Genomic DNA, 9,518 nt, shown 5'->3' with positions numbered 1-9,518 from the left:
TTCATAAATTTGTGTAAACTACTTAAGACTTACCTTAAGATGCCTTCATTGTTTGAAAGGATTTTAAAAGCATTAGTGTTTTTCTGTAATCAGTCTCTTACTGTTACCAATATGAGATTACATTGCAAATTTCTGACTAAAGCATTTTGTAATATCTAGGAATTCTGTAATAATTAAGAACTTGGTTTGTTCTAGTACTTTGGGAATTCATGTTACTTAAGGACATTTTTATACCAACTAAGTTTTTATGAATTTTAATTTTAAAAAATTTATTTTTGCTTCAAAGTGAAAAGAGAACTATCATTTTAAAAGGTTTCAACCAATTTTATTTATAAAAGTTTAGTGACTCTCTTAACATCAGGATAAATTTTCAACTGTTTTAAAAGAAAAAGAAATATTTTTAGATGAAATGTTTTTCAAAGGAAAGGGGGGTAAAGCCTACTAAATTTTCATTTTCAAGATAATGTATTGCTAAATTAATATGTAATGATGCATAAAGCAGAAAAGATCTTACTGTTTTAAACTGAATTTGTGGTCATTCCATGTCCTAAGCAAAAGTTAAAATTAGTGTTTGAACTTGTTGATAACTTAATTTCTAAAAGTTTTTCTTCCAGAACGAATATTATCCAGAAAAAGATAAACAAGCCTGTGAAACATCGATGAAAAACTATTTAGTTGTGAGATTCAAGTTAGAAATCTGTTTTGTTTAAGACAATATAGCTATGCTAGTGAAAATTAATAACTTGTGAGCTATCTTTTTTATAGTAGAAATATAAAAGAAAGTGAAGCAGTCTGAATAATGGGTTCAAGGGATCTGGAAAGATAAATAAAGGCTTGATTGAAAATATGGAAAGGAAATAAGAAGGTTCGGGACAAGTGGGAGTCATCAAAAACCCACAATCCCCAGCTAGTTGCTCTGGGAACTTTTGTACCAATCTCAGAATATGTATGTTGAGAAAGTGTGGGAAAGTATTTTCAGAAGACAGAAAAATGATATAACTACCATGTTTAACCCCTTCTGGTCATTTTTTGGCCTTTGTTTGCTTAATCTCCTTGCCAGATTTGTCTCCTCCAGGTTTAGTGTCTTCCACTTTAAAGATGACTGTTCTGGCTTTTTAAGACCCACTGTCCATGACCCATCACCCTCTGGACCTGGCGTTACACTAGCTACAGATCTCTCCAATGTCGGGACCCTGTGAGGCAGGGACAGCTCTATGTCCACTCTCAGCAGGAAGCAATTGAAGAAACCGAGACCTTCATCCCTTACCCCAAAAGATTTGGGTTTCATCTATTTAAAAAGGTGGGAATGATGGAGTGTTTGGGTGCATATACTTGGGCCCTAATGCTAAAATCACATTTAAAAATCATATTTCTCTCTAGCCTCAAAATACTATCTCCAGCAGCTTCTCCTTCAAGGACACAGCCTGCCCTAGCAACTCCCATTATCTCCCTTCCTCCTGTAGTAGTCAGCTGCACCTAAAGAACTCAACTGCCAGCTATGTACCGAACTGACTACGTACTGGGTCATAATGACATTTACTATTCACTGATCAATTATGTGTATCCTAGATTCAGACATATTTATACTCTCAATTTTTTGAATGTCACCCCATTACTATACCCATCATACATGGACATCATTGGCCGAACTTCATTGACTGTGACACTAATGAGGGACAAACATTGAATATTTCAGGATATATATTAAAATCCTGGCATAATATCACTTTGAAGGATAGGAATGATTCCAAGACGCAGGGATTTCCAACACAACACTGGACAATGATCAAACAGAAAAACTATGCCAGGGGTGTGGAAGATCTTTGCGATCACTGGGGGAATCCATGTCCTATATTGAAAAGAACAGGACAAATGGGGTATTAGCTAAACACACTTATACAGCTCAAGTATGTTTGGGGGGACAATATGCATTCATGTGGGGGCAAAAGGAAATGTTACTATTGTAAAGAGTGTTAACGGTACCTTACTAGGGACGAAGAAGGACATTTATAACATCACCTGCTTCAGCTGCAAGGTTTCAGAGTGTATAGATTATAAAGCCTCCGGTGAAGTGTTCACTGTAACATGACCAAAATATGTACTTATGCCAGTAAAGACTAAGGGTTGGTATAGATTCAGAGCAGATCATATTTTCTGGGAATTAGAGCAGAAGACAGAAACTGGGGTGGGACCAAGGGTTAAAAGATATATTAGTTATGTTATCTTAGGAATATGTTTGCTGGTATCATTGATTACATCCTCATTATCATTGGCTATGTCAGTATCCACAGTACAGAATGAAAGGGTACAAGCTAACTTCACAGAAGAGTTGGCACGAAAATATGTCTTTAGGGTTTCAGGAAGAAAGAAAAATTGATTTGGACTTTCATACAGCGATAAAGGAATTAAGAGCTGCTATTGTAGCAATTGGTGATGAGGTGGATAGGTTGGAATTTCATCAACGATTGGTATGTGATTATCGCTGGACCTTCCTATGTGTGTCTAACAACCTGTATAATGAGTCAGATTATGATTGGCAAAGGATCAAAAACCAGTTGAATGGGGTTATTGATAATCAGAATTTGACCCTGGAAATTGAGGATTTATATAAGCTTGCCCCAACTATGTATGAAGCAGCAGATCAAGGTTTAACTCCTGATATAACTGCACAAAATATTATAGATTTCTTCAAACATTTATCCATTCCATCTATTTTCAGTTATATAGCTCATGCTGGAATTGCTTTTATTACGTGCCTATTAGTTATTTTATGTATCCTACTATTTACTGTTAAGCTTGCACACTTGGTCTTAAAAGGTGCGGTTAAGAGGCTAGATCTTAACACACAAGTTCTCTGGAAAGTTCTTCATGAAAATAAGAAGGGGGAATTGTAAGGGGTCTGGAACTCTCGGATTATCAGGGTCATGATGCCCTCAGGAGAAATCTCTTTGAGACGCTATGTCCTTGCATGACTTACGTGATGGACCACCCCTATGCAATTACCAACCTTCACAATTATCTTGAGCAAAAATAACAACAGCCAAGCAGTAAGCATAAGAGACAGTATTTACAAACTTCTTGCTTGAATGGAAGTAGAATGCCTATATACACTCTGAGCTAGCTGAGAATACATGGAGTGCATACCATCTTTGCTCCCGCCTCATTCATTTGTGCCTGGAAGAAAGATCTCATGCAGGCATGAGATCTTTGGGAACTTAACAAATATGTATATGTATATATACACACATATATGTAAAATCATTCTATATATACTTCTACTTATCAGATCTTTCTCTGGATGCAAATAGCACCTTCCTTCATGGGTCCTTTGTATCTAAGGTAGCAAACAATATTTTTCTCCATGAACAAAAATCTGTTGTCTTTCCTTCTAGCCTCTCACACTCAATAATGATAATGAGAGTTAAAGCTCTTCCCCACCTACTGATGGACCTGCCCATTAAGGGAAGCTTGATTAGGGGAGGCCCACATCTTTTCTTAATTTCTAATGAGACACTGGTTCTCAAGGGTTGTGATGTCCTCTGTTCTGAAAAGTGTATATGTACTCTGAGGTAAGTTTTATTTTGGTGTTTAGTTATTGGAAGAAGGTTTGTGTGCCAGATGAGACTCTGGGCAGCTGCTAAGGTGCCCCCCCAGTTTTGAAAACCCAGATTTTGGTGCTTCTCTCTCTGGTAACTATGGATGTATGTAACGGTCAGACAGTTGGATCTGTCTGTTGATCTGTGATGTATGTATTGCTTATGGTCAGACAGTTGGAAGCCCTGTCTGTTGGTGGATCTTTGTTTCTCTGTATGTATTCTCTCTGAAGTTCAGGGTGCTGACTTTTTCCCCTGAACTAAATGAATGATATATGTGCTTGATAAAAGTGATTGTTGACCCCTCAAAATTTGCTTTCCTTTTACAAAAGCAGAGCTAAGAACCTGTGCAGTAGGCCCTGCTGTGTATGTCAGGGGCCTTGTTAATACACACTCCTATTAAAACAGAACAAAACAAAAATCCTTGTAATAACTATGTACAATCAAGTAAAACACATTCCCACATGGTCCATATAAAAAAATTTATATCTCTCATTCTGCACTTTGAATCTATCAGGAGATAGGTAGCAGATTTCATCATCAGTCCCCTGGAAACATGGTTGAGCATTATATGTAAAGTTCTTTTTCTGCTCAAGAGTATTCTTTTTCTTATTACATGTAAAGACAGTTTTCAACATTCATTTTTGTAAAACTTTGAGTTCCAAATTTTTCTCCCTCCCTCCCTTCCCAAGACAGTAAGCAATTTGATATAGGTTATACATGTATAGTTAAATATATTTCCACACTAGTCATGTTGTGAAAGATGAATCAGAACAAAAAGGAAAAATGAGAAAAAAAATGTGAAAATAGTTTGCTTTGATATGCATTGACTCCATATTTCTTTCTCTGGATGTGGTTAGCATCACGAGTCTTTTGGAATTGGCTTGGATCACTGTATTGCTGAAATAACTATCATAGTTAATCATCACGCAATGTTGCAGTTACATTTATAGTTCATAAATTGTTCAAAGTGCAGAATAAAATCCTGTATTCTCACTACCTTTTTGTCAACTCAGTGTTTATAAATACATGGACCTTGTCATGAAATATTTCTTGGGAAAGCCTGTCTATTCTCTGCCAAAATCCCTCATTAAAGATCAACCAACAAGCATTTATTATGCTCTTGCAATGTGCCAAGCACGTACTTAATGCATGAACGTATTCTCATAACATTTTAACTTAAATTTAAAAAAGCAGTTCTTGATATTCTTTGCCTCTTTTTTTCTCCTTTGCATTAATGGCATAGTCCAAGCTAATGTCCCTGATCTTGATATCTTTCTCTAATACAGTACTTATAAAACATATGCAAAATAAAAAATTTTAAAGTTTGATTTAATGATTATAAAAATATTTCTTTTTTTTTTAGTTTTTAACAGATACTTCCACAAGGTTTTGAGTTTCAAATTTTCTCCTCATCTATCCCCTTTGCCCACCCCAAGACAGCATGCATTCTGATTACCACTTCCCCCAAACTTCTCTCCTTTCTATCTCTATCCCCTCTATTTTCTTGTAGGGCAAGATAGATTTCTATACCCCATTGCCTGTATATCTTATTTCCCAGTTGCATGTAAAAACAATTTTTAACATTAGTTTTTAAAACTTTCAGTTCCAACTACTCTCCCTTCCTCCCTCCCCACTCATCACCACTGAGAAGGTAAGCAATTCAATACAGGTTATATATGTGTAGTTATGCAAAACACTTCCATAAGTCATATTGTGAAAAACTAACTATATTTCCCTAGATCTGATCCTGCCCATTTATTCTATTCTCTTTAATTTTCCACTCCTGCCATTTGCCCTCCCTTCTATCATCCCCCTACCACCACTTATCCCCTTCTCCTCTACTTTCCTATAGTGTAAGATTGGTTTCATACCAAATTGGAAGTTCATATTATTTCCTCCTTAAGCCAAATGTGATGAGAGTAAGGTTCATTCTTTCCCTCTGACCTCCTTCCTCTCCATTAAAAAAGCATTGTCTTGCCTCTTTTATGTGAGATAATTTGCCCCATTCTATTTCTTCTCCCTTTCTCCTCCCAATATATTCCTCTCTCACCCCTTAATTTTTTTTTGTAGATATCATCCCTGCCTATTCCATTCACCCTGTGCTCTCTATCTATATGGATACAATCCCTCCAACTACCCTAATACTGAGAAAAGTCTCAAGAGTTACAAATATGATCTTTCCATGTAGGATGTAAACAATTCAACTTTTCTAAGTCCCTTATGATTTCTCTTTCCTGTTTAACTTTTCATGCTTCTCTTGATTCTTGCATTTGAAAGTCAAATTTTCTATTCAGCTCTGGTCCTGGTTATTTCAACAAGAATGCTTGAAAATCTTCTATTTCATTGAATGGCCATTTTTTCCCCTGAAGAATTATCCTCAGTTTTGCTGGGTAGGTGGTTCTTGGTTTTAATTCTACTTCCTTTGACTTCTGGAATATCATATTCCAAACCCTTCGATCCCTTAATGCAGAAGCTGCCAGATCCTGTGTTATCCTGATTGTATTTCCACAATACTCGAATTGTTTCTTTCTGGCTGCTTGCAATATTTTCTCTTTGACCTTGGGAACTCTGGAATTTGGTTACAATATTCCTAGGAGTTTTCCTCTTGGGGTCTCTTTCAGGAGGCCATTGGTGGATTCTTTCAATATCTATTTTACCCTCTACTTCAAGAATATCAGGGCAGTTTTTCTAAATAATTTCTTGAAAGATGATGTGTAGGTTCTTTTTTTGATTATGGCTTTTAGGTAGTCCAACAATTTTTTAATTGTCTCTCTTGAATCTGTTTTCCAGGTCAGTTGTTTTTCCAATGAGATATTTCACACTGTCTGCTATTTTTTCATTCCTTTGGCTTTATTTTATAATTTCTTGATTTTTCATAAGGTCATTAGCTTCCATCTGCTCCATTCTAATCTTTAAGGAGTTATTTCCTTCCATGAGCTTTTGAACCTCCTTTTCCATCTGGCCAACTCTGCTTTTTATGGCATTCTTCTCCTCATTGACTTTTTGGATCTCCTTTGTCATTTGGGTTAGTCTATTTATTAAAGTGTTATTTTCTTCAGCATTTTTCGGGGGGGTCTCCTTTAGCAAGCAATTGATTCATTTTTCATGATTTTCTTGCGTCACTCTCCTTTCTCTTCCCAATTTTTGCTCTACTTCTCTTACTTGATTTTCAAAATCCTCTTTGAGCTCTTCCATAGCCTGAGACCAAGTAATATTTTTCTTAGAAGCTTTGGATGAAGGAGCTTTGACTTTTTTGTCTTCTGTTTGTATACCTTGGTCTTCCTTGTCACCAAAGTAAGATTCTATGGTTTGATTCTTTTTCTGGTTTTTGCTTATTTCCCCAGCCATTTACTTGACTTTTGAGCTCTTTGTTAAGGTAGTTCTCTGCTTCCAGTGGGGGTGGGGAGTGTACTGCAAGCCACTGGATCCCCTCACAATCTGTGGGACTCGAATCACCCGCTGACTCTGACCCTGGTGTGGTTGCTGTGGGCTGCTCCATGGACTCTTCCACCCCCTCTACTGGCTTGGGACTGGAGACCAACAACTCTACTCTCTCACATAGGTCCCATAGGTTTTTTCAACTGACCTTCCAATTTGTCCTCAGTGTTTTGGGGTCATGAAGTCTGGAAACTGCCACAGGTGCTCGAGATTCAGTCCCCCCTCCCCCAAGGCCTGCTCAGTTCCCATCTGTGCCAGCATGACCCACACTGGACTGCACTCTGCTCTCAGCACAGCACAACAGACACTTCCTGGCGACCTTCCAGGCTGTCTTGAGCTGGAGAGTTGCTTCATTCCATCATTCTGTGGGTTCTGCAGCTCCAGAATTTGTTTAGAGTCATTTTTTTATAGGTATTTGACTGGGTTTGTGGGGAAAGCACTAGCAAGTCCATGCTGTTACTCCATGATTTACACAAAAACATTTCTAAAATAATTTTTATTAATGATAAAACAAACCTTTTTTTTTTGCTTTCACTAAGAAAGTATGTGAATATGTTCCATTTTTTAAAAATACTGCTTCAGCACTTGATGTGATATGAAGTTCAGATACTTTGTGAATTAGTCCCTCCTGTTCTCACAATTGTGATCCAGCATGGATCTTCTCTGTACATTTGCTCATCTTGAGCTGCTTTTCCCATCTTTGATCTCTTTAGTGTCACTGCTATTTCTTCTATAAATCTAACATTTATAACACTGCTGAGACAAAATTGCTAGGATGCTACACCTACTTTTTCTCCCTAAAGGGCCCTTTACTTTGGTCCCAAATACGTTTTGGAGACCTCAGTTCTGAGGAGTTTGGCCTCTAATGAGGAAGGCCAGTCTTCTCACATTTTTCAGTTTGTTTGGCCCCAACCTTGAGGGAAAATTCACCAATATCTTAAGTTTGGGCTCCTATTTAGTGCTCGCCAAGTGAGTAGAGGGTGGCAGGGAGTAAAGTATTCAGTGCACCCTGAAGTAAGCTGGTACAGAAGAGTATTGGGACTTGGAATTAGGAAGACCTGAGTTCAATTCCTACCTCTCTGGGAAAGTGATTTAAACTCAGCTTCACTTTCCTAATCTGTCAAATGGAAATAATAATGGCACCTATCTCCAAGGTTATTGTGAAGATGGAATGAGGTACCATGTAAAGTGCTGTACAAACCTTAAGGTGCTATATAAATGCTATTTTTATTAAAGAAAGTATAGAACAAGTATTTATTACCTAAACACAAAAGCAATGCAAAACACTCACACATGGACACTGATAGAAAGATAAGACAGAATTCCGGAACTTACTACTAGTGCTATTCCTTCTTGGAGTAATTCCATTTCTCTCTAAGCTCCACTACTGACACTCTAGACCTCTTCACTTCTGCCTCAGTTGTCTTCTCAACCTGGAAAGGGCTTCACCCCTCTTCCCATTGTTGATTTCCTGACCAGAACTTCCACTGGGGAAGTGTCTACGACAGCTATGGTTCACTTCTTTCCAGGTTCTGCTCTTGGATCTCTGGACTTTTCCATTTCACCCCTGCCAGGGTAGTTTCTCATCCTGCCTTTTCCTCCACCCCCAACTCCTGCTCTGCAGGTCCCTTTTTATGTATTATCTTTCCCCTACAGAATATAGCTTTTTAAGGCTAGGGACCGAGTTCCTTTTTGCTTGTACGTATGAGCTCCTAAAAAAAAAAAATCACTGTGCTATGCAAAATTACACAATTAAAAACCACAGGGCTTACAAGAAAAATGGGGTTGGAGCACCACACATAAGCTTTTTCAGCAATGTATAAAAAGATAGAAACCTAACAAAGATGATACCAATTTTATACATTATATGGTTAAGAAATGTGTAAATACTACAGCAAATAGTGGCAGCTACTCAAGGCCTCAGACTGCTGCTTGGCCTGAACCCTTGTTTCCAAAGTTGGTCAATGAACATTTATTAAATGTTTACTATGTGCCAGGAACTCTGCTAAGTGCTGGGATGCAGATAATCCTTCCTCTTAAAGAGCTAATAATCTAATTGGGAAGACATGAAAATAACTAAACACAAACAAGTTACATATAGGATAAATTGTGATAAATGATGTCTATATTGTATCATTAGCCCAACTTATGCATAGGTTAATTATGAGTGGAAGTAAACTCATATTTAAAATATTTGTGATGAATTCTAATTTTTTGGTTCAAATTTTCATGATTCGATCATTACTGCTTTACTTTGTAATGTGACCAATGAAGAGAACAACTTAGGAGGAGTGTCGGTGCTGCTGTTTTTGTCTGCCTGAACTCACAATAGTGTTTTCTTCAATTCACAGGTTTATTTGCAAGAATCTTTTAATGTCACGCATCCATTTTATGAGTTAGTTAAGATATCACATAGTATGTAAGACTGCTTAACTGGGCACATACAAACTGCAATGTGATCAATATAGAACGCTGAATGAACAA

The sequence above is a fragment of the Notamacropus eugenii genome, chromosome 5 (assembly GCF_028372415.1).
Source record: "Notamacropus eugenii isolate mMacEug1 chromosome 5, mMacEug1.pri_v2, whole genome shotgun sequence".
Taxonomy (NCBI): domain Eukaryota; kingdom Metazoa; phylum Chordata; class Mammalia; order Diprotodontia; family Macropodidae; genus Notamacropus; species Notamacropus eugenii.
The sequence above is the reverse complement of the archived record's forward strand: the minus strand, read 5'-3'. Positions refer to the sequence as shown.